The 25117-nt window shown below is 37.3% G+C and overlaps 1 long non-coding RNA gene across 3 annotated transcripts in view; it reads right to left on the reverse strand.

Annotated features, from left to right (window-relative positions):
• Positions 1-23780, reverse strand: part of LOC107205228 — a 57387-nt gene extending 33607 nt beyond the window's left edge. The window contains exons 1-4 of one of the 3 annotated variants that reach the window (XR_001521891.1): positions 23573-23780; positions 22692-22766; positions 15918-16046; positions 8791-12550 (exon numbers count right to left, since the gene is read on the reverse strand). This is a non-coding gene — a long non-coding RNA (uncharacterized LOC107205228). Of the gene's footprint in view, positions 1-8790; positions 12551-15917; positions 16047-22691; positions 22767-23572 lie in introns of those variants that run through there. The other 2 variants (XR_002001709.1, XR_001521892.1) reach the window with 2 other exon arrangements.
• Positions 23781-25117: the final 1337 nt, after the last annotated feature.

Here is a 25117-nt window from a genome sequence, read left to right on the forward strand (position 1 = left end):
CAGTGAATTTATTTTCCCTTTCAAGGACATATTCCTGCACACCGTGTGATCTGTGACCTGTAGTAAATAAAGTATGCATAACTGTGAACTAACCTACTGCTTTTGTATGGTGCCTCCCCCCCATTAAACAGATGTATGGTTTCTCTCAGCAATGACTGTCAGGATTGTCTATCAACCAGGGGGTGCTATCCTTTTTCCTTTAGCTTGAAACTTCCCCCTCCCCCAGAACTTATACTCCTATCCTAAGTAAAATACATTTTTGCTGTATTTTCTCTTTACTTTAAATACTTTTTTACTTTAATTTCTGCTTTCTAATTGCACTAAGTCCCAACATTCATTTAATCCTGCTTTACTTTCTATAGATTTTAACGATGATACGTTGCACCCCAAAGCTCCAAAGCATGTAAAAAACTCTATTCTGCATCTTCAGAAGAGAATGGGGGGGGGGGCAGGAAGAGAGAAAACTGCATCTAAAATTTGATGAGCAGAATTTGGGACTAGGAAATAAAAGATTTATCCAGGAACCTTAACAGACTTAAATGTCAGGCACATTTTTCACAAGTACTGCTTGCATGTTTGAAGGCCACTGTGTTCAAATCTTGTTCTTATTTATACAGTACTGGAGTGTATGAACCCTGGATGTATTAGTTCAAGGCCAAAAAAGCTCTCAGTGGTTTATATTTGAATTTGATTTATGTATACAAGAAAAAGTTTATTTCTTCTCTAAAAACATGTGAGTGGTTTCTCAGGGTTTTCCAAGACCAGGGTACTCTAGGCCACTCTGGCAACATCTGTAAACACCTGCACTGCAGATGCTGGCTTCAGTCACATGCACTTGTGCAAAAATAAAACATTTGTTTGGTCCAGAAGAAACTTTAAAAAGTTCTCTAAAATAGTGGAAAATGACTGTGGAATCTGGTGAGTGGATGGAACACATAAGATGATGATTAATATCAGTAGTATTATTATTGAAGATGAACAATAATTAACAAGATGGGATGGATTTAATTCAGTTGAATTGCTTCCTCAACACCTATGAAAAAAAGAGACAACTTATTTTACTACCTTTAGTAGTCCTGTTGAGTGAGACAAGGAGATCTGACACTGGCAGTGCCAGAGCCTAGGTTAAAGGGCTCCCTTTTGTCTCCAAATCCCCTCCCACTTGCTCAGTGGAAGCAGCAATTTGGAGCTTTTCCAGGCTGCTTCTGTTTTCTGGCCTTCCTCACATAAGCAAAGTTATTATTAGCCTCTAAGGAAAGAAGCAGAATATGCCTCACATTGATCCAGGACTCTGAGCCTCCTGTGCAGACTCCTGGGGCTGTGCTCTTCCCTTTGTCCCTCAGGAAAGACAGGGGCACTAGACACCTGTCCCTGAGGCTGCAGGTTGCTAATGGGGCTATGATGAATAGGGTAAAAGTCATCTTAGCATGGAGAAACACTGCACTCCTTCCACAGACCTGCAAGACTGAAGGGAAAAGTAGGCATAAATTGAGTTATTATGGCAGGTGTTGGAAAAATAGGATCTGTGTCCAGAGAAATGGACAAGCCTTAAAAAGGCTTGGCAATGTAAAGGAGAGAGGAGGAATGCCTGCTCCTCTGCACTTTTTCCAGAATTAAGGGGTGAAAGAAAATTAGGGTCAGGAGATGAGCTGAGGAAAGAAAAAGAGTGATTCCTTCAAACTCAGCTCTACAACTGGCATCAGGCCCAAAACCTGTGAGGCTCCTTGTTTTTCTAGGTCTTGCCATCTTGCTGGCAAGTGAAGGGCAGCCAGAGCTGCCACGTGCCACAAAAAACACATGGCACCTGAGCATCTGTCATGCCTCCAGGTAGAAGGTCACTCGCTGTACTCCCACGGAGCACTACTTGTCTCACAGGAACATGCTGCAGGCCGAAAGTCAGGCAATCACAGGCTCCAGACACAGTGGACTCTTGTTAATAATTCCTTGTAGTTCACAACCTTTCTAACCAGCCTGGGCTTCATTTCCCTTAGAAACTCGTCAGGCAGCTATCTGGAGATGTGCAAAAACAGACATAAACTGAATGCATTATTAAACAAATAGGAAATTTGTTTAATAATGTCCACTTAGGAAATGTGGACCTTTCAAGCTTTAAAAGGAACATGTTCAGGCTCACCCTGCACTTCAGGACCTCGTGCAGTCCTGTCTGGTGTGAGGGGTGTGGGGAGCACAGCATACTGGAGCCCCTCCAGCCTCACCCAGAGTTCTGTAGCTGTCAGCTGAGCACAGAAAAAGAGCATATCCAGAGTGGCTTCTCAGAATAAATTGATCCATACAGGTGAAGCAATCCTGGGAAGATAGCCTTAGCCATCAATAAAACTGAAAATCCTAGAAACCAAGAAAATGCTGTGGTAATCTGTGACCCATTAGTTGAGTGAACAAATCCTTTGGGATTTGTCCTAAAGAACACCATGAAACTCTTTCTCTTCTTAAGAGCCTGTAATCTCTTGAGGGTAAAAAAGCCAGGAACAATAAAAACCAAGTTGCTCCCGTTGGGTCAACCTGATTGCTATCTCTGCTCTTTCTGTTTTCAGTGAGGTGTGGTATAGCTGAAACCACAGGGCAATAGAATAGAATGAATATATTAATAGCTAAACCATATTAAGAGTTTAAGTAAGTGATAAGTGTGGAATTTTCCTTAATGGCTTATTTAATAGATTTACAGTAATGTTTTGAATTATGTACTGAACTTTTAGATCTGTCATAAGACTTACTTTGCCTGGAGACATATAACGTGTCAGCCTGCTGCCGTGAGCTGTTTTGCTGTGCATTGCTGGGGATATGTTCACTCTCACGCAAATCAGCACAGACCAAATTGCATTTACAGAACAATTTTGTTTTCAGTAAGCATGAATGAAAGTTTCAGGAAACAAACTCAGATTTCCTAAGATGAGAATAATTTTGCCCTGTGAAATCTTCTCAGTGCCAATGAAAGGCTTAATTTTCCTGTTCCTTAAAAAGAACAAAGATGAATTATGAGATTTGTGGTAAGAGTTGCAATAGTACTAGTGAAGTAGAATCTGTGAAGACATAAGGACAAGGTGTATAGAAAGCTGATATATTTATAAAATACAGACAAGCTCCTTTTCAGAAAAAGGAACATTCTGGAGTTTTTTATGGTGAGATGTATTTGCTGAATGCTAACACAGGAAGTGATAGAATACAGTGACATTTCTCTGAAAGCTTTTGCAGACTAGCAAGAATTACACAGAAGTTGTTATTGTCCCAGTCAACTGTCTGGTGGGAGTTTGACTATGGCAGAGATAGGGAAATGCATGTGTGACAGCTTTTTTGAGCTTTAAATATTTGCTTTGCCCCAGTGTAACTTTTGTATAGTGACCTACATCTTTGGGGCTTCAGTAGAGGTTACAGAAGGGCTTTAGTCAAATAGTAATGCAAGGGTGGCACAGCAACTTCAGCAAGAACAGCTCATTAACCAACTGAAGTCACCCTGCTCCTCTGCGCTGGTAACCAAATAGTCACAGATAGTTTGAAAGCCTCATTGTACAGCTACGTTTAGGGAAACTTGAGTTGTCACAGGGGGTGAAGTGCAAGTGTGTTGAGGCATGATAACTATTCAGCTCTATGAGTGGGTATCATACCTGATAGTGTGCAGCCTTAATTTAGTAGTGACAGACATAGTAATTCACCCCAAAACATTTACTAGGTTGACTGCAAAATTAAAGTATCTAGAGTAAAGAGAAGTCTCAAAAGAAAAAAGCTCACTGAAGGAACTGTGCCCTTCCCTTGTAAACTGTTTCTTCAACAAATGTCAAGCTGTTGCATTAAAACAGAGTTTGTTTCATAAAAAAAAGACCTGCTGGCTAGCTAGGGTAAAAGTAATCTAACCTAACTATAAATGTCTAAAACTTGGTAATTTCAGTCTGAGATGGTCACTTTAGCTTTTCCATATAGCAAGAAGTGAGCAACCAGATGATGCATGTGACCTGTCTTTCCATCACTATCTGAGATGAATTGTCTCTATTTCTTCTCAGTGACTGTAAAAAGTTTAAGGAAAATAGTTCAGGCTTAGATGTTTACATTTTAGATGTGTAAGTTAATGTAGACTAAATCTTATCCTAATATTATTGTGCAATAGGACCTCTAAAAGTTTAAATTATCAACCCATGCACTAGGTAATGATTGGAAAAATACATAATAGTAATTAAGCTTTCTTAGTTACTATTATAATGCAGTAGTAGTTTGTTAATTTTCTCACCCCATTCTTTGACCCTTGGCTTTAGTATGTGGAGGCTTGTTCTGAGCATGAAAGAGGAGCTTGGTTCTCCTGCTTGTTGAATATTTGAGTATAATATTTTCTTTGAACTAAAAGCCCAGGCAGTGGCTACTTTGGAAGCAAATTGCATAAAACATGAGCAAGGGAATATGCATAGCAAATAAAATAATTCAATTTGACACAGGCCACTATGATCTAGAAAATCATTACTAGAGAAATTGTTTCAAAATTTCCCATTAGCAACACTTACCAGTCTGCCTGTCTTGTGGTCTTATTTTACAAATCAAAGTAACACAAAACAGTACAGAGCATTGAACTTCATCAAGCATATTTTTGCCTCTGTTTTTACTGCTATCTTAACATAAAAGCCCAAAATGCATAGTCAGAAATGTAAATAGCATTCTTCAGTTTGACTGATTTTGCTTTTTTGGCAATTATGTTAATATACTGTATGTGAAACGTATTTATAATATGCTTGAACTGTATAACTTTCCACATTTCTGTAGAACATGTGTTACTGTAATTTGTTAATGACACAGTAATTGTGTTTTTCTGAGCTGGATTGTCACAGCCTGTCTGAGCTCTATGGAAAGGGTGGCTAATATTGGCTCCCACTGGGAAAACAAAGGAAAAAAGATAAAAGAAAACCAAATTACAACAATGGAAAATTATGACTATCATTCCAAAATTACTTATAATCCATGAGAACCAATAGAAAGGCAGATGAAAATTTTACATTTTCTATAGGGAATTTTTTGTTCATTTTCTTGTTCCGTTCCTACTCTGTTTAGCACTGTTTTCAACAAAAACTTCTGCAGGGTTTAAACAGGATACTGGAGTTTTCTCTTGGATGTATTAATCTAGAAAGCAATTAAAAGGTAGCTCATTTAATTCTGTAAGAAAACTGCTGAGAAAACTGCAGCCAGCTGAGAAATCTGCAGAGTTCTGCAGTGTGTTCTCACCAGCTCTGTGCTGGACAGAAGATGCAGGCTCTGCTTCATAGAAAAATCTGGGGTTTGGAATTTTCAGGTTAAAACAAAATATTTGGAACATATATTCTCAAAATGTAGTTGTACCAAAACATAGGTCAAAATTTTGTTATTCAAAAATCTCACTGAAAATATCTTCAAAAGCTGTTCAGTCCCATTAATGATTCAGCTTAAATGAAAGAACACAAATTCAAGAAAAATTAATTTTGTCAAAAACTGCCTGACCAACTCTGCCCTGTGTTTACAAAAGCCATGTAAAAATAGCTATAAATGTATTTTTAGAATTGCACATTAGGGGAAATCTATTTACTTGAGAAGTATGGATCTATAAATAATGCTGAATTTCTATCTTCATCTAGAAACAACTGATATTTCTGACAAGTTGTAATTACTATTCAAGGACAAAAGTTACATGTGACTGTTCAGGACAAACCCTTCAATTCCTGCTCAGAACTCAGTAAACTGTCTGTTACTGACTTCTGCTACAGAGCTATCTGTCCTTTGTTGTCTTTTTTCAAATGCCTGACCTTCTGTAAAAAAAAAAACATAATAATCCTAACAAACAAGAAACATACTACAAACAGAATATCTTATAGATCTGCCCATAAAACATCTCTCTGCTACCAGTTTGTGCCTCTGCTCTTTATTTTTAGTGTCCTTGTTCTCCTCTGCTTACCATCATTTGTGATAATTAGGTTGGTAACAATTCCAGAAAAATTCTCCTCTGGACAATATCTTTGCAGTTTTATATATCTGAAGACTGTCTTGGTCACAGAGGAGGTTTGACACACTCACCAGGATTTCAAACTGGCTTTGCAGTGAAATGGAGATTGTCTCTGAGGCAAATTTACAATGAGTAAAATATTTTTAAATTCAGAGATGATTTAGATTCTTTTGTGAAACCCCTATATTCAGAAAAGGGGTTGAAGAGTAAATGAAGAGAGAGACATTTCTCACTCTTACAGTATTAACCAGGCAGCTCTAGTCTATACATAGTGCTCATTAGGTCACTTGAAAAAAACAGAACCATAAATACCTCTAACAACATTGTAAATGTTTCATACTAAGCCATTCTATCACAGTTTAAGGTAGATCAGACAAAAGAAATTATGGAAAACCTTTTTAAATATAAGCAATCAGAATATGAAGGTACAGTGCTAAGGAATTCTCTCTAATGTCTGTGAAGATCATGGAAAAAGAGAATGAGAAGCTCATGTAAGGCTGGAGCTAAATTGGTCCACTCTATGAACATTCCTTTAAGGTTTCAATACCTGTTTCTTAGCCACAATTAAATAAGATTTCAATTTTTTGCAAGAAAGTAAGTAAGCAATAAGTACTTGTGAAAGATGGTGAAAAAGGCTGATTTTAAGAAATTCACTGTGGTGGGTTAAATAGCTTCATCTGAAATTAATTCCAGATTCAGAATAATAGGAGTTGAATAGACTATCTTCTCAGCCAGTGTATGTTTGAATTTAAGCCTAAAGCACCTTTTGCCATGCTATTATCAGACCTTAAAAATGTTAAAATTATAAAATCCTTCAGATGATATTTTCCCTGTTAAACGGTTTCTTGTTCTGAGGTAGCTGGAAACAGGTGTGGTTTTCACCCATTGTCTGTTCAGTCCTCTGTGAAAAACAGACCAGGGTGGTGTTCTATGTGTTACCATCTCCTGAGGAGAAGAGCAGGCCATGAGGAAGGGTCCTTAGGTCTGCTTTCACAAGCAAATCCCAAGGGAAAGGGCCTTGCAGATACACAGCACAACAGCCATTGGGCTGCCGTGGGATTGATGGTGCCTCCAACACAGGACACCTGAGCACAGGAAAGAGGGATCAGTAATTCAGACAATACCAATTTGGAAGTGCTGGCAAGTCTCATTTGTAAGGTATTTTTGATGTTTTGGACCTGACCAACACTTTGGTTTCTGCTAAATTTTCAATATATTTTAATTAGGACTATCATCTACTGCTAGGTGATAACTCAAGAGATATTGAGGGAAGGAGCTCATTGTTTGACCTGGACTTATTAATTCAACTGACAACATAGAAGTAATTTTAAAAAATAATAAATCTACTTTCTCTGACAGACAAGTTCCTACCTCATCACTTTTTTGTGCAGCCTATGCATGAGATTGCAGATGGAAAGTTTTGTGTTCTACCATAGATGTAATTTTCTGAAAGAAAACAAGAGCAACATATGCAAACACAAGGAAGAAAAATCTATATTACAGATAAGTGTACATCATATTTTTCTTTACTTCAGTCTCAGAATCTTTAAAAGCACTTTAGAGTGCTTAATATTTTGTCTCCACCGGCCTGTGTTGAGTTGCTCAAGATTTATGATCAAGTATAGCCTTTTTCAGAATCAATAGTCTGCTGGTCAGAAAGGATTTCCTCGAGCATGTACGGTTGTGTGGCTGGCTAGCTGAAGATTCTGAACACTTTCCTTCCCTGCAGCAAAGGGCCATGGCAGATTTTATCATAAGGTCAATTACTTACAGGTGGATGCAGCTTTCAGGTCTTTTGCACAGTTACTTTGCTCTTCTTTTTCTCTTATCAGGGAGAAACAGAAAATCCAAATGTCTCAGCAATCTTATTCAATGTAGGGGTCAAATTCCTGTTATAAATTGTTGTAACTCAGTTTGCTTCAAGAAAGCAGTGGTGATTTACCTCAGATGAGTATACACAGGTAGCTGTTTTCTGTTTCCTAGCTCTTGCTTGCCAGATACCATGTTGTAACAAAACATTTTATATTATCTTTTGAATTTATTGTGGAGTTTAGTATGCATTGAAATATTTATTGTTTGTCTGTATAGTTATTTGCTTACTGATATTCTTCTGCCAATTGATATTCCTTTGCCAAATAAGATTCAGCCAATGGTCAGAACTGCAGGGATGGGGTGCCAGGAGGTTTTCAGGTACAGAGAGCAAGACAGCAGCAGTGCAACAATGTGAGAGCAATCCTGTCCTCCAAATCCGAATGCTGACCAGAGAGAAGTAGCAATTGGCTTGGAGAACCACAGTTAATGGTCTCTACTGCCTTCATTGGCATGAAACAGTTTTCCAGTGACTTGGTCAGGTAAAGAGCACTTAACACCAGCAGTCTATCAGCAATCTGTGATTTCTGAGATTTTCCAGAGCTGTTGAGCACTTAACTTCTGTTGAAATCATGTTGCATGTTAGTGCTTTTATATTCATTCCTCTCAGTAGATACCTCACTATGTAAAGGACACTATCTCCAAACAGAATCTTTTAGAAATCCAGTAAAGCTTTCCATACATCTCCATAGATATACTAACACAGCTGTACTGAGGGAGTGATGAAATACCTACCAGAAGGAAATAAACCATTAGGACAAACAATAAAAGGGATAAGCAATGCCTAAAGCTAGAGAAAGAGAAAGCAAATTGAAATCCAGACAATAAGAAAAACATATCACTTAATCATTTGATTCAATGAGAATACAATTGGCAAATGAACTTTTTATTGTTTCCTGAGATAGTGTAAGGCATTCTGAGTAGGCCTCCTTCAAAGGTAACAAAATGCATTTCTTGCTTTTTATGGAGCAAAGCACGGCAGTGACTGTCTGCTTTCCCAGACATAGATACTAATGTATCCACAAAAAGCAGCATTTGTCTGGCTCAGCCATTTTCAAAGTCTACAACTAGATGAAAATAGTGCAGTATTGATGTCCAACAAAGGCTTTAACAGGAAATTCACATATAGGGCAGAGATTTAGGATTCTTTGAATAAAATACCCTACTGCAATCAGAAGTGGGTGAGTGTTGGATAGTGTCTTGTTTTCATGAGAAGCAGAAGGAAGAAAGAAATGTGCTCCTTCACCTAGTAACTCTGTCTTATCTTCTCTCATATTTGTCACTTTTTTCACTTAATGACTGGTCTAATTACCACTCTTAACGGATCTTTTCTAAGGCTCGACTTTGTCTCTTTGTTGAAGAGAGTATTGTAGGACCATTTAGATTTGGTAGGCAACATTTTTCTTCTGCCTTCACTGAACAAGGTGAGATGGTGGACTATCTTCCAGTCATTGTTACTTACTACTGAATAAGACTGCAGACTTTCACATATATATTAGGATCTGGCATTGGCTATCTTTCTCTTTAATGTTTTTGCACTTACTAATTTTTCAATACTCAGCTGTTCATGTATGTTCTCCATGATCTGCTTTGTTATGTAAGAAAGTACACTATAATATCAGCCTTAAACAAAATAGATTAAATTTATTTAATTTTTAATCACCTCATGTTTCTTCAGTTGAGTTTGTCTTACACACCCTGAATTCCCACTACAGTCAAAACTGGGGTATAATGAAAGAAAGATTGATCATTGCTAATTATCTCAAATTGGGCTTTGTGCAACAAACCTCTGAATATTACTGAAAATAACTATTCTACTCTGGATTAAATTTTTTCAGTTAATGAATAGTTTCTGGTCTTCTCAGGATTGCTTATTTCTCTAATTTGCAATTCTGTAGAGAGGTCTGTGATGCTGCATCATTTCACAATTCTTGTATTTCTTGTTCATCTGTGCTTTTCTGTGTTGTTTAGTGTGCTAGTAAAACCTTCCTTAGTACCTGCCTTCAGGAAACATCTTTGCATTTAGAAAAGGGAAAACAAAGAGGGGTGGAGAGTCTCCTTTCCAGGCTGGGATGTTTTGGGTTTTTTCCAGTGCTCCCTATTCCCTGTTGTGAAAATCACATTTTCCCCTCACCAGATGGTCTTCTGAATTGTGTGTCATCTGCATCACATTTACAGGTGCAAACTATCATGTACTGAGTTCCCAGGTAGCTGCCAGTTCCATAAAAAAGCTTTAAGAGTTATTAACAAGTTTAATTAACAACACGTGAATCATGTACTCACGTCTTCTAATTATGACCAGTTATCTGAAATCTTTAGCTATGTAACAAACTAACAGCACTCAAGAGAACACACTATGTCAAAACAGTTCTGATTTGAAAAAGAAAAAACCTTTCCAGAGCTATAATTAAATATTGGTGAGATATGTTTCCATCATCGGCTAACAACTAGTGTGCTGTCCATTCAATCAAAAAGGCACCCATTTACATGAAAGACAGTCCTACAGTTTATTTACATGGATGCTGATGTAGTTCAAATATGTGCTGAACTGAACTCTTGTAAACTGTTTCTGCTGAACAAGCACAAGCAACTTAGCTGTAAAACATAGAGATGAAGCGTAGTGATGTTATTTTCCCTAAAGGAAAAACCATTAATGATATCACTACAATATTTTCTGGAATGTCGGACTATAAGTATCTTTTATATCCTATTGTATTCTCTTGTATAAGCTCTTTTTATATTTTTTTTTCCAAAAATCCTTTTACTGGGATTAATAAAATAAATCTGATATTTGTATGTTACAGACTCCAGGAAATCTTTGAATATTACCCAAAGGTATATTACCTCTCCTCCAATAACTTATTTGTACTATGTTAAAAGCAAATAGTAGAACTAAAGGTAATACAGATAATAAATAAATGAAATCCTTGTTGCTCAAGTATCTATTTGGGGAACAGAAATATTCTAGAAAACTTTGAGTGTTGCCTCTGTTGATGTACATGATTAAGTGCCCTCCAAAGGTGCATGAAATTGAGCAGCTGATGATATGAAATCTCCATGCCTTTTTGTGGGAAGCTCTGTGAGGAAGGCTCTGGGAGCCTGGGGATTGAAGCTTTCTCCAGTTTCTCCTGTTGGTTGTCTCTGATGGGAAGAGGGCTCTGCTGGGTTGAGAACGGCTTCCCCCAGCCCTGCTGACCTGGCTGCTCCAGGGAAGGTTAAGCCTGAGCTGTGCAATGGTTTTTCCTGTGTTTTTCCTGAGACTTCTCTTTTGCCCCAATTTCATATGCTTTATCTTTTCTCCAGAGAGACATTCCTTCCTCTTTCTGGGCCTGATCCCAGACGCACCAGGATGACAAGAAATTGTGGAAGAGAGTTGCGCTAATTTTAGTAAGCTTGGGAACACTTTCTGTGCAAATCAGAGACAAAAAGCCACCAAAATACCTGAAGAAAATGATGAAAGAGCTATTGATGAAGTCCTATTCCTCATTGAACTGAACAGGAATATTTAATATTAATGTAATTTACTTCAAACATGTTATGATTTAACTTTTTATATTGTAAAGTGTTTCTAGCAGCCAATGAAATATTTTAGTACACAGGAAGCATTTTGATTACTTCACCATAAGACATTTTCAAATCTTTTGTAGAGTTATATTTTTGTCTTTATTCTCCTTCAAGGAATTCAGTAGAGAAAAAAAATTATTACTGGGATGTATTAGGATCCAAGCATTATATGATGTTTGTTTAATATTTTCCTTTCCTAGTCTTTGGGTTTTACTTTTCCTGGAAGAAATGAATAATTTGATTCCCTGAATAATTGTCATATACTTACTAATAATTCAAAAAGGAAAAATGTATCAGAATAATCTGTTCAATAAGACAGCTTGTGTTACAGTATAAATATAAAAAGAGATTTAAGTAACTAAAAAGTTAAAATCACAACAATGATGACCTGTTCTTTTCTTGTCTCAAATGGCACACTCACACATATTCATATGTACACATATTTATGTATTTTTTTTTTCAAATTTGTACCCAAAATGGCTTTGTTATTTGTAGATCACAAAAATGACTTTTCTGGGTATGAAGATCTTACTGAAGTTAAATAGGCTTGCATAAATTGATTTTACTTCTTGCAGTGGATGTTCCTCTCATGGCCAAACTTCCACACCCAGCAAGCCACATAGTTAAGATTTCCCTTAGCACAGAGTTGTACCTCATCATTTGGTGGGTCAGAGGGTGGAGGTGATTATCCATCAGTCCATTTCACTGTGCTTGGTCAGGTACAGCAACCAGCACAGTTTGCCAGTGCCTGTCACAGCTGATATTCCCAGTCCTGTTGTGCCTGTACTGAAACAAAGCTGCTTTCTACCATCCACACGTGTTCCACCTGAGGTACTCAGAGGGGACATCTCCAAAAAGTCCTGCTGTAGGGACTTCTTCTATCCCCTGGAGCTGAGGAGTTCCTCGTGGTGGTGACAATGCATTGAATTTGTATCTGGTTTATTGGTTGGTGAGAAGACCAAAATGATTCTCTGCCCAGTAGGTTGTGGTGTAGAGGGTTGAGACAAAGGCTGATGTTTTCACAGTAACATCTATGGCTGAGCAGATGGGCTGTTGTGTTTTACACTAGTTGGAGCTGTTTCTGAGTGTGTAGTCTTCATTTCTATGCTTCAAAACACTTCCAGTATTTTATTTGTCCATTTATTGCAACTGGAAGAAAATAAATTATGTGTAAATGTTCAATAAATATTTGGAAGTCTCTTTGTGCCAGACCAATCCAATCCAGCTTGGTGGAATACCTGCCCACCAAGGTTTTTTTATTTGGCAGTGGCAGATCTCACCTGGCTTTGCTGATGATACTGATCCCTCTGAAATAGAATACCTGCCACCATAAACACCAACATTATCTTCTATTTTCTCTCCTCCTCTTGCACTCCATTATGAAAGAGAAATGGGGACCCAGAAACAAAAAGCTGTAACATCTGAATTTGTGATTATCTCTCCTCCTGAGAGAAATGTTTGCTATTATAGTCGCAGAAGCAGTTTAAACATAGGACAGGTTAAGGTGGGAGTTGTAACCCCACCAGAGAAGAATGAGTGAGACCTGTGGAGACCTGGGTATCTGAGAGAACAGATCTGTTAAAGAAACCAGATTTGGTCAGAATATAGAGATTTCCCCAAATTAAATCCTGTCACAGGAAAATTCAGCTTCAGACAGAAAGTGGAGAGGAGGAAGAGGAGGGCAGAGTTCCTTGTCAGACAGGGAAGACCCACTCCAGAATTGTGCTTGTGGCTACCTGTCCAGTCAGCAGGAGAGTGAGAAAACACAGGCTTGAATTTTTATCTCTTGTACCCCAGAGAAATGCCCTTATCATAGACATGCTTCCCATGCTGAAATGCTTTGAAATGTTTTGGTTTCCTAGTGATATGGAAACGGAACATTTTTGTCATGTCAAAATATTTCATAGGTCAGACAGTTCACTCTTAGCTTAGCCCTGTTGTGCCTGTGTTTTATTCAGGCTCTGTCCACAAAAATAATTAATCCAGAAATAATGTTCATAGAAAGAGCCAGCAAGCACTATCAGTAATAAGGCAAAAAAGCTAACTGCTTTGTCAAATGATCACTTTATTATTCTGCTAACAGTGTATATATAAACCTTATCTCTATAACTTAATGTACCATCTTTTGTCTTTAGATATGAAACATTTTGTAAGCAGTAAACTCAAATCCAAGACGTCATTTAAGCACATGTTTAAACTGTTCTTTTGAAAAAGGCCTAACTGAATTTTTGTTTAAGTGCTTTTCCAATTAGGGGTTAACTAATGAAACTGCCTGAATTTCCTGTGAAGGGATATTTTTCAGATAGAAAAATGGAAGCCAGACAAGTTGTCTTGCCAAGGACTGCACAGAGAGTTACAAGATGTGAGCACCTATCACCCCTCTCCAGACAGTGCTGTTTTCCCAAAGATCCATGCAGTCTTATTTCAAGCAATTGTACTGCAGTCGCAGGCTAACTGGTGCACCACGGACTTTGAAGTCAGGAAGTGTGGTAGACTACAAGGATACAAGCTGACAACTTTTGAAACATTCTCTTACCTGTCTTTATGGGTCAGGTCATAGCAGAATAAATGAGAATCTGGGTACTATTTTATTGAAACCTTTTCTTTGTAATTCTCGGACCCTATAAATCACTCAAAAAAAAAAAAAAAATCCACTTTTCTGCAAATCAGACAAAGAGAAAGGGAGAAGCATTTTATTTGACAGAGAAGGTCAAGGATGTTTTCTGCTTTCTTCTACTATTCTGGCAGCCAAGGGAAATCCAGATTCATGAACAAGGAAAATTGCTCTTATTGTCAATTAATCTATTGCTTTAATTCCCTTCAGAGTGATTGCTGTGATCCTCAGGTGTTTTTACCCAGATCCTGGTCTGCCTGTCTTGGTCATTGGTGACAGTCTGACAAATTCCTTATGGACAAGTGCTCACTCATACACATGTTAATGCATTGGCCACACAGCAAAGTATTGTTAGGTTAACCAAAAGCCTCCATATTAACTCTGTGTAAAGGCTAATGCTATAATTCTGTACACACAGCTGGGTCGTGTTGTAGCTGTGTTTGAAGAAAATTATACCTTAAAATATATTCTTAGAAATATTTAATTTCAAGCTTACTTCTGTCTTTGACAACAGCAACCTTTCTGAACAAAGCAGGGAATACTGCAATAAATTTATAGGAACATTTGTCAAAACCTAGCAACACCCCACTACTAATTTGGGATTCAGAACTTTACTAAATGTGTTGGAGAGTAACAGCAGGAGGTGTTCCCAATTTGTGAATGAATTCAGTGCTCGGAGAAGTGAATGAGCCAAGAACAGCCTGGGCAGAGGGAGGTGTGTGGTTCCTCACCTCTTCTCCACATGACAGTTCTTGCTCAAAATTGGACCCATGAATCTTGAAAGTTGGTTCCATAAATGAGCCACTTTCTGAGCAAAAATAACTTACATGAAATTAGAATCTGAAATGGTTACACTCAAAGGAACACTGGTTTTATTCAAGTACATTTGATTAAATAGCGTCCAGCTGAATATCTAGGGTTTGAAAACTCCTGGATCTGCCTTCTTACATGGTTTGAGTAATCTTTTTGATTTTGTCCTTTTCTCATCATCAGAGACAGTAAACTAATCTTTTCCACTCACTGGCACATTTCCTAGTTCTGTTCTCTCCCAGCTGCTCACCAAGCTTCTTATTTCACCCTTGTACTGCTGTAGCTTTTGTGCTCAGCTTTTCCTTACGTTTCCACATGCTTTCTCTCAAGTCCTTCTCTTTCAAAGGACAGTCTCTCTTCTGTTTGTTTTATATTTTACCTTAAATCCACTTTTTAATCCTTCCCTTACTGCAAGTTAGGTTGTTTGATTGCTTGCTTGCTTGCTTTTTTGTTTTTGTTGTTGTCTAGTTTTTTGCTTTTCTTAAAGAGATATACTGAATGGTTACAAATAGTAACATTTTTTAAAAATCACCTTTAATTAAAAATCACCTTTAATTAAAACAATGCCTCTTACCTGGGGTTTACAAGAGAGCTGTTTGAACACAGTCTCCAACAGGGCCAGCTCAGGCCTTCTGCTTTTCATTTTTATCCTGATCTCTCTTTTTTTTCCTGTTTCTTTCTTTCTACTCATTTTCACTTCAGCTCCAAAAGAGATGAAAACTTGTGGATCTAATCCATACACATAAATTTATAAAATAAAGAACAGGAGGGAGTATTTTTCTTGAAATTGTTTTTGCTTATGCAGATATTAGCTGATATTGAACCACAGATAGTAACCACAGAGAGATTACTATCACACATGCTTTCCTTCCTTCCCAGGAGTCCTGTTAATCAAACCCTCCCTGCATTAAATGGTACAGTTCTGTTAAATCAAAAGCAATTCACTGATTTACTACAGCTCAAATATCTCCCGAAAATATTACCCTTCTCAGGTTGTGTTCTTTGCATTCTCTAGTAGGCATATTACATCAGCAAATCCATAAAATGAATTGCCACACAATAAAGCAGCATGGCAGTAGATCTGTTTCTCACCTGTGCATTGAAGTGTGGTTCTTCTGCAGTGGAAATGGAGCCAACATGTTTGTCACTGACACATAGAGAAAAGCTCATGTGCTGACAGAAAAACTCTTTTGATGACAGAGTAATGCAGGGCTGAGAAATCTATCAAGAAAAATACATGGAGAAGTTGTTCTGCTGAGCAGAAATGTAAATAATCCACATGTGTTGTGCTTCTGGATCACCATCTCATCTACTTGCTTGGATTTGTACATAGAATACATTTAAATTCTTATGCAGGTATCCAAAACTATACCTTTAATTTTACCCACCTTCTTAAGTCTGCTTCTCTGACAGTTATAAACATCACAGGTTTTACTTCACTTAGCTTTGGCCTTCTAACAGTTAATCATCTCTTTTAAGCTAATTGATCACATCTCCTCCAAGGCTGATGGGAAGAGATTCATTCCACCCAAACCTCTCCATATATGTTTCCATGGTTTACTACCCAAGCTAGATAAGCTTGCACACTGAAATTATAAATAGCTGGTACTGAGTGAGAACATTCTCACCATTTGTGGCTGAATCTTGTATAGCACAGTTCTTGTGTGGAGCCAAGCATTTTGAGTTGAGAAAGGAAACATCACAAATCAGAGCTAGGATGTTTATGCAATCCACAGATGTCTAACAACACACTTTCATGGGTACAGACATGTTAATATATAGGTATCTGAAAGTCACAGAAATTGCTGCTACATCTATTAAATATTAATAATTTAACATATTATTTATATATGTTATTAATATTAATAATATTTTAGTCTGTCTATTAAATATTTCATTGAGTTGTTTTCATTTTAATGGCCTGACTTCTTAATGTTTCTTCCTTCATTTTCCCAGTGAATGGAGGACAATCTCATCCCAGGCACTCTACAAACCCACTCAAATCCCACCTAAAAACTGAATTTGCTTGTCATTCGATGGGTAGTAGGAAACACACTCTGAGATCAGTGAATTGAAACTGATTGACATTAGTTGACTCTTTATTCTTTTCCTGAATCTAAATCTCTAATTCATTATATTAAAAAGTATTTTCACTTTTTAATGCAATGAATTAGATGGAATTTTTTACTTTGTTTAATTTTATGCGGTATTTTCAATACCCTATAAATATACCAGTCATAGTGAGGGGCATGCTTATATGCAAAAAAAAAGTACTAAGTTGGGTTTAAATACCAAGGGTTTATATGTACATAGGATTTACTTCCATTATAGTCTGAAGTTGGTTTTCAATGCTCAGGTAGAAAAGACACATTTATTCTTGCAGATCTGGCCACACAGATAAAACATTGGGAGTCCCATCTCAGACTTGATTGGCATTTTTAGCGAGTGGTAGATATGTCTAATGGACTTGGGTAATCACAGCAGGAATAACACGGTGTAGAAGCACTGGACTCATGTACAGATTACCTTTGCCTTGCAGTATTAAGAACATTTTCCCATATTTTTGAAAATCTAGAAACCTGAACTGCTGAGTAGCTGTAAATCCAGGGAAGCCCTAGCCAAAATGGTAAGATTAATTTCTATGGAAAGAGGCAAAGTGCCACACATAGGGATGAAAAAGAAATAACTGAATGAATAAGGGAAGAGGTATCAGTTCATAAAGAGAGAATCTGGAGATACAGGTGATTCAATGAGATTTTCAGGCAATGTTGCCCTACTTTTGCAAAAATGTGAAACTTGCTCTATATTAGGTGATCATCAAGTCATATAAAATAATCTTTATATACCAATGAACATTTGTAAAGTCTCAGATAGATTATAGCACATGGATTGGGTTGTAACAGCTCCAAAATAATGGAAAGTAATTGAGGAAAATTTACCAGAAGCCACAATAAATGGTAGAAGATTTAGCACTCTTTTTGCACAGAACACAGAAAATGGAATGTGAAAACACATTTCATTTGCTGCAAGGTGGACATGTGTGTTCCCTGTGGTGTTCATTACAGGAGGAGAAATGGTGGCTTGCATTTCAAAGTATGGAAATACCAAGGAAGGAGCTTTAATGGCAGGGCTCAAGAGACACAGGAATTTTTGGGCAGCAAGATGGAGAGTCTGGGATTTTTCAAACAAGTTCAAAAGACATTTCTTATGAATGACTGTGGAGATAGAACTGGTTGGGTATCAACTTAAGACCGTGGGATGATAGCAAGCCTGTTCATATAAGGTTATGCTTCCAGAATGTTCTAAGTTCTCTCCCCTGTTTGGTTGTTTGCTGCATTATTTTTAATACTCCTAATCTCAGTTTGTGATTGGAGCCCTGCCTTCAGATCCACCCTCAGATTTCCATGTATATGCTGCTGTACCCACCCTTTTTCCACCTTTTGTAGTTGACCCTATACTGTGTGTTGGGTTTCTGCCATCTGTTATTTTGCCATTAAAGCAGTTTTACTTTTTGGGTCACCCAAATGAGCCCATCCTGTTTGTTCTCCACACCACTCCCAGCTGGCCTGGGTCTGGGGTCACAAAGCTGAAATGTGACAAATGACACAGTTCATTTGCTCCTATCTTGAGGATGGCCCTTGTGGCCCATGCAGCCCCCTCCATAGCGGGGCTTCTCTAAATGTGTGCTGAAGGTGCACTCAGTCACCAAAAGCAGCAGGGCCAGCATGTACCTCAAACCCTGCCTGGCTTCAGCTGAAGCAATGCTCATGCAGAGTCAGAGACTAGTGTCAAAATGAATATGGAATCAAGCTAAAAATACCCAAAGTACCCCATTAATCCCCATTAATCTTTGCCCCTCTGCCCCGATACGGGTGGGAGGGCTGGATCTCGGGTCACAGGTTGCTGCCAGACTCTGCCACCACACAGCTCCTCAGTTCTGCCCTCACTGCAGTGTTTCCAGCACAGAACTGCAGTCCCACCAAACCCCTCTTCTACCAAGTCCCTTTTTCCTTCCATATGGACAGATCCGCTGCAGACTGTCCCACACTAGGTGCAGGTAGAAGTGCCAAGGGTGGCAGAGGACAAAGTGGGTGGCATTTGCTGGTAACAAAGAATACAGAAGGCTTCTGAGGAAATATTATACAAAGTAAACTGCTCTTATGGTTTTTTTAGAAGCCATACCTAAAAACCTTAACAGACTCTAGAGCTGGCCTCAATAAATGCTTTTTATTTTAAAGGCTACAGTGGATAATGTGGCATACACCTCTAATTAGAGACCACAGGAAATAAAAAGTAAATTAAAAGGCCTGCTCTTCTGGGATCTCTTTTTTTCTTTTTTTTTTTTGTCATGTGAATGTTTGTGCCCCATTTAACCATTCCAGAGGTATGAATAAAATAATAACATTTGAGTTGGTTGGAATTTATTTTTCACATGTAGAAAAAAATTTAATTTCTACCTCCTTTAAATAAGAGATAATAAAGCACAAAGAATTTGGAAAAATGTACCTTTCCCCAATAAAATAAATGATGTGACAAGTATAATTGCCTACAGAGGAATATAAAATGTCCTTGAATCATTTTGAGTAGCAGCAAACAAAATTTATTCCTCATGACCTAGTACTTTTGTCCAGAAGCAATAGCCATTAAAAGCATTCACAACTTTTAAATGATACAAAATCAGTACAGGTGAGAGATTTTGGGCATGTGGTAGGGCACACACTTCAGGGAAGCTTTCATTACAAACAATAGTTTCATTCATACAAAAATATCAACAGAGATGTCTCTTACTATCTGAGTCTTTGAGTCAAACCTTGTCCTTCCTGAAACTACTATTGATTCTTGTGGAAACAAGATGTGCCTCTATATTTTTTAATACTTAAAAAAGACCTGCTACCATGAATGTCTTTCATGTAACATGAGCAACATGATATGAAAAATTTTTCCCTACTTGCTTTTCATTTGTGTCTTCATACCAGGCTAAGCACAGCCCCGGCTGAGTGTACATGATGCATTTGATGTTAAGGGTGCTGGATGGATAAGGAACGTGACTGACAAGTCCTTAAAAAAGATTTGTCACATGTACTTTAAGCTAAAAAAAGCTTTATGAGAAATACAATTCATCCTCATTGTTAAGCTTGCTAATATTTTTCCAGCAGCAAGTGGAAATAGAGAATTATATAAAACATAGATGATCGCAGAACGAGAACATTTTTATCTAATTAACTTGACTGGATCTGACGTGATTAACTTATGAGCATCAGGGCAGTTTCTATCAGTATTTTGAGGTTATCTCAGATCTTGTTCTGGTATAATGGACTCACTTCTTGAGACACAGGATGGACTTTCTATCTCTGAGTGGAAGAAAATGGTTTCTCATCGGCATGTGACACATAAGTCCTTAGTTCAAGAGGTTCTTAATTTTCCTTCTCTTTCTTTTCTTAGAAAAAAGGAAAATGTTACCATGAAGCAAGTGAACTGAAGGACTGGCTTGACACGCAGCACTTGAAGATAGCTGGTCTGTATTTCTGTATAAAATGTTCTGCCATGCTGCTTCTGCCATGCAGGACCCTTAACATCAACAGTGTGTGCTGTACGACAAAGCAAGCAGGACAGCTGAAGTAACACACAAAAAGGATTCAGCTAAAAAAGCTAAACTGACTTCTATACCCTTCAGTAGAATTCCACTGTGGATAGGAATTAAGAAGGAATAACTTTGGGCAGCTTGGGGCAGTTGCAAATTTCTGCTGTTTGCAAAATGTGCCAGAGAGCAGTTGGCACATTTTTTTCCCCACAGATACCTGCCCAACAGAATTTTTTACTTTGGCCCCCCTGCCAGTATCTTGTCTCCTTAAGGCTTATCTGTATTCAAAAGGGATAGCTGCACAGCTAGAGCTAATGCTATCCCTCCTCCTCCCAGCACAGAAACAGCTCATACAAGAGAAGGAGCTCCCTGCCGGTACTACTCTCAGAATAAGCTGCACAGAAAAAAAACCTGTTTTCTTGTTAAATGGAACCTTTTATGGTTAGGGTTTGAGGGTTTTTTTCATATTTATGTTGGTTAAAACCCTGGTGTCTTTGCTCTTTATAGACTTAGTTGTGCCTACAAAGATGCAAAACTGTCTTGGGAGTGTAATTCAATGGAGTGTAATTCAATGGCTAATTCAGCAATAGCAAGAAAAGTTCTGTGCACCTTTGTCTTCTGCTTAACACCTGGAAATTCTCAGTGAAAGTACTATACTGTATTAACAGAAAAATTATCAAATGGGTTATTCCTTAATTCTATGCAGCCTGCAGCCACAGTTTTTTGTTGGTTTGTTGGTTTTTCTGGTGTTATTCTTGAGTAAAGATTTGAATCACCAAAGGTATACATGAAGCCTCCTTGGCCCTCAGCATTGAAATGGCTTCTTTCACCTATTCTAGCCAGCACAATTACGTTAATTTTGTGCACTATTAAGAACATTTTACATCTGGCTTTGAAAGGTCAGATAGGTTCAGAGCACTAATTTCAGGGGAAGTCAGACACAGAATAACCTTTAAGGATGAGCCTCTGCTGTACGTCCACCAACACCATGAGCTGACATAAAGCTCCTCTGGTGCATGTTGTACTCTGGCAGCTCACAGATCACAGCTGCTTCCCCTCCTGCCCACAAACACTATCATCCCTTTCAGTTACATAAGAATTTGTGCAACTGTATAGTGAACTGGAGCAAGAAAGTCATCAGGGTAAAACTTACTTGCTATGAAAGTGGTTAATTTGAATCTGAATTAACTCCTTTACAGAGGTGACCCTGTGGCCTGCCAGCACTAAGTGTGGCTATGACAGCAGGGGAATAAGGCTCCTGTGAGGTGACTTCTGGCAGAGGTCCTCACCTGTGCCAGCAGTGTAGACATGAGTACATGCCTCTCGTTCTCCTCCACAATGAGGAGAAACCAGTTCTTTCTCACATCTTATTGATGCTGCAAAGACAAAATTGTACAGACTCTGATCTTTAGTTTTAACTGAATCTTCAGTTAAAACCGATCTTCAGTTTTAACAGGTGTTATAACATGTCTTACATAGGTAAGTGAAAGTGGTAACTCAAAGCAAAACATATATCTGAATATCTTCAGAAATACAACAGGAACACATCTGTAGAATTTCAACCCTTTCAGTCACTTAACAACTGGAGAATAATTCAGGCACCATGTGCCTGATCCCGTGCCATGCACAAGCATCTCAGCAGTCTCAGTATAAGCAAAGCCCTTGGATTTGAATAGGAGAACTCATATTTTCCTGCATTCGTTGTATCAGTTTGAATAACTCCACTGATAGAAATCCCAGTTGTAGTGGTTACTTATGAGAATAATTCACAATTATGTTAAAAGAAACTAATATTGATTTTATAAGAAAAAAAAATGTGTCTTCTAGAACATTCTCTTTTCTGAAATACCTGAATCTTTGTGAAGTCTAATGTAAAATACCCTTTGAGCAATTGGACAGTCACTGCTTATAAATATCAATAAGAGGCTTCTGTAGATCCATGCTGTAAAGTGGGTCCTCCAAAACTGATATGGTAAAAAATACTGCTTTCTAATATTTTAAAAGATTTTGGAATGGTTCTCAAGAGATACTGCAAATATGCATTTCTGTTAAACACTTATCAGGCTAATATAGAGTTACCCACAACTTAAATATGTGATTATCAGAAATATCCTATTTCTCATTAGGTGTAGAGGCAGCACAGGTTTAAAATCAACCCGGTGGATCTCTGAATTCTCTGAGGCTATTCCATCAATAATGAGCACCAGCTGTTCCACCCTGCTGGTCAAGATCCCAGAGGGTAGAGCATGTATTGGGCATCTGAAAGAACATTTAACAGCACTTACCAAGATGCTCAGCTTTTCAGAGATAACACAATTATTCTTACAAACTTCTTCATGAAAGCCTTTCACAATTAGACTCTGTCAAGAGACAGTCAAATATTTCTCAATTGTATATACCCAGATAATGCAAATTTTAGTGATTTATTTTACCTGAAGAGCAAGTGTATGTTATTCGTTGTGTTCCTAATAGCACTGAAGGTTATTTGCAGTTTTGGAGAAGGCAGTAACCATTATTTCAGTTCTGATAGGAAATGATAAAGAACTTGGAATATTTCAGTACAGTTGAAATTTTAATCTCAGCACTCTATCATAGCTGAGTCTCCCTTGTTTTGGGGAAAAAGAAAATGGATTTTTCTTCTAAACATGCATAATGTTTCAATGAATGGCTACATCAACTAGGGAAATCCTCTATTCCTCAGCAGTAAGAAAAAGTGTGAAAAATGTTATGAAAGGAAGAAAATTGGGACTACCTTTTATGTAGATTTAAGTTCATGGTCTATCAGGATATTGCTTCTGCACTGAGGTTGGTTTATTGTGAGTCAGATTCAGAGAAGTATCAGGCATTCATTTGCTGTGAAATCAAGCCAACTGAACCCATACCAATGAAATTATTAAAAAGTTTTCTTGTTAAATATATTGTCAGATATCTGTACACTGATGAATTCACTGCATTATAATGCAGATTGCATATTTTATGAACATTCTCAGAATCTACTGAAGTGCTTGTGTGATAAGAGAAAGGATGCTCAAAAATTCTCTTTCCACCTTTTTCTTCTTTAAAATAATGAAGAAATGCGAGTTCATCTGAAGCAATCTTCCATTTCATGTTTTTAGTAAGGCTTCATTACAAGTCAGCCAAAATAGATAGAAAGGCTGCTACTTACCTGAAAAGTTTTGGATAAGTCATTTGTGTAATAGAATTTCACTTCTATGAAGTCCTTGCCCTCATCTGCAGTCTAGAGCTGAATTTTTAGAAACCCTTGAGACAGCTGGATGAAGAAATAATGTTAAATGGTAAAACCCAAAAAATAATAATAAGGAATAGATCCATCATCTTGATCTGAATGAGGCTGAAATAGACTAGACAACAAACAGTTTTCCTTTCTACAGGAAACTATAATTTGAGAAAATCTGGATGGTGAAGAAATAGCTAATGAGTTACTAATCTAATGAGTCATTAATCTCATGATTAATGAATAATATCTAATTTTGTGTCCATGAGGGAACATCTAATAAAAAGTGTTTGGCTGATGATTTAGTGATGGAAGCATATAAACAGATAGATAATTTTGTACCTTCCCATGATCTTCCTGTCAAACACTCTCTTTTAGATTGTTTCTATTAAGCTATCTGCAAACACTGTCAGAAGATCATTTTCTGAAGGAGCTGTAGATAATCCAGAAATCTTCAATGGCTATGCTGTCATCTTTGAGTTACTGCTTTCTTGAAATATTTATTTGCGTGTGTGTCTAGACTGATTTCCACAAGGCTGGTAGTTGTCTTTGGAGGTGAAAACGTGATATTTAAATGATTTATTATTTCTTGAGGATTGACCTATAAAAATATTGGATTTGTTTTCTTATGTTGCTTCTTATGGAATACACTATAAAAATTTGATTCCGTAACATTACTCAATAATCTGAGAAGGAACAGATTCTGGTTTCATGCTACTTTATTATTAGTTCCATGGAAATGAAAAATGTGGATATTGTGAACCTGGAATGGGTCAAGATCTAATCCTATAGTCTTCTCTTGCCATTGCAGGATGTTGAATTCAGAAATTGAAATTATAGGGATTTTTTTGCTTTTTTTTTTTTTTTTTTGGTCAAGTAAGTGTTTCATTATTTCTGTAGCATATAAAATACACCTCCAAACCACAGGGAAAAGAAATATTAAGCTTCATAATAAATATATATTTCAGTTTTTCACTCTCTGCTTCATACCAGCTAATATGTTTTTAATTTATCACTCAAAATTAATTTCAGAATTCAAACCCAACATTGAAGTCAGCAGTCAATGTATTAAACTTATAGCATCATGTAATATCAATCCCTATGTTTGTACTTCTAAAAATCTGTATTACATATTATTGAAGATCTTTAATACACATACATACACGAAAGCTCTGTGCTTACTACTGACATGGACTCTAGGGTTTTAAATGATGTTGCACATTATATGAAACATACTATAACTCATCTTTCCAGAGATCAGTATCTGGTTATGTATTTGTATTTTGATATTGGCTACAATTTTAGGAGGTATTTACTTTAAAAAATGTGTTCCAGTCCAAATATTTTTTTTCAAATGAATTGATTTTCTTTTCTAACAGCTCATATATCCTTACGAACAACTTGAATTTGATACATGTATTTTGTTCCAAATGATAAAATAAAATAGTCATTAGAGTTTCTGTGAGAAAATGACAT

This window comes from Parus major, chromosome 1A (assembly GCF_001522545.3).
Source record: "Parus major isolate Abel chromosome 1A, Parus_major1.1, whole genome shotgun sequence".
NCBI lineage: Eukaryota > Metazoa > Chordata > Aves > Passeriformes > Paridae > Parus > Parus major.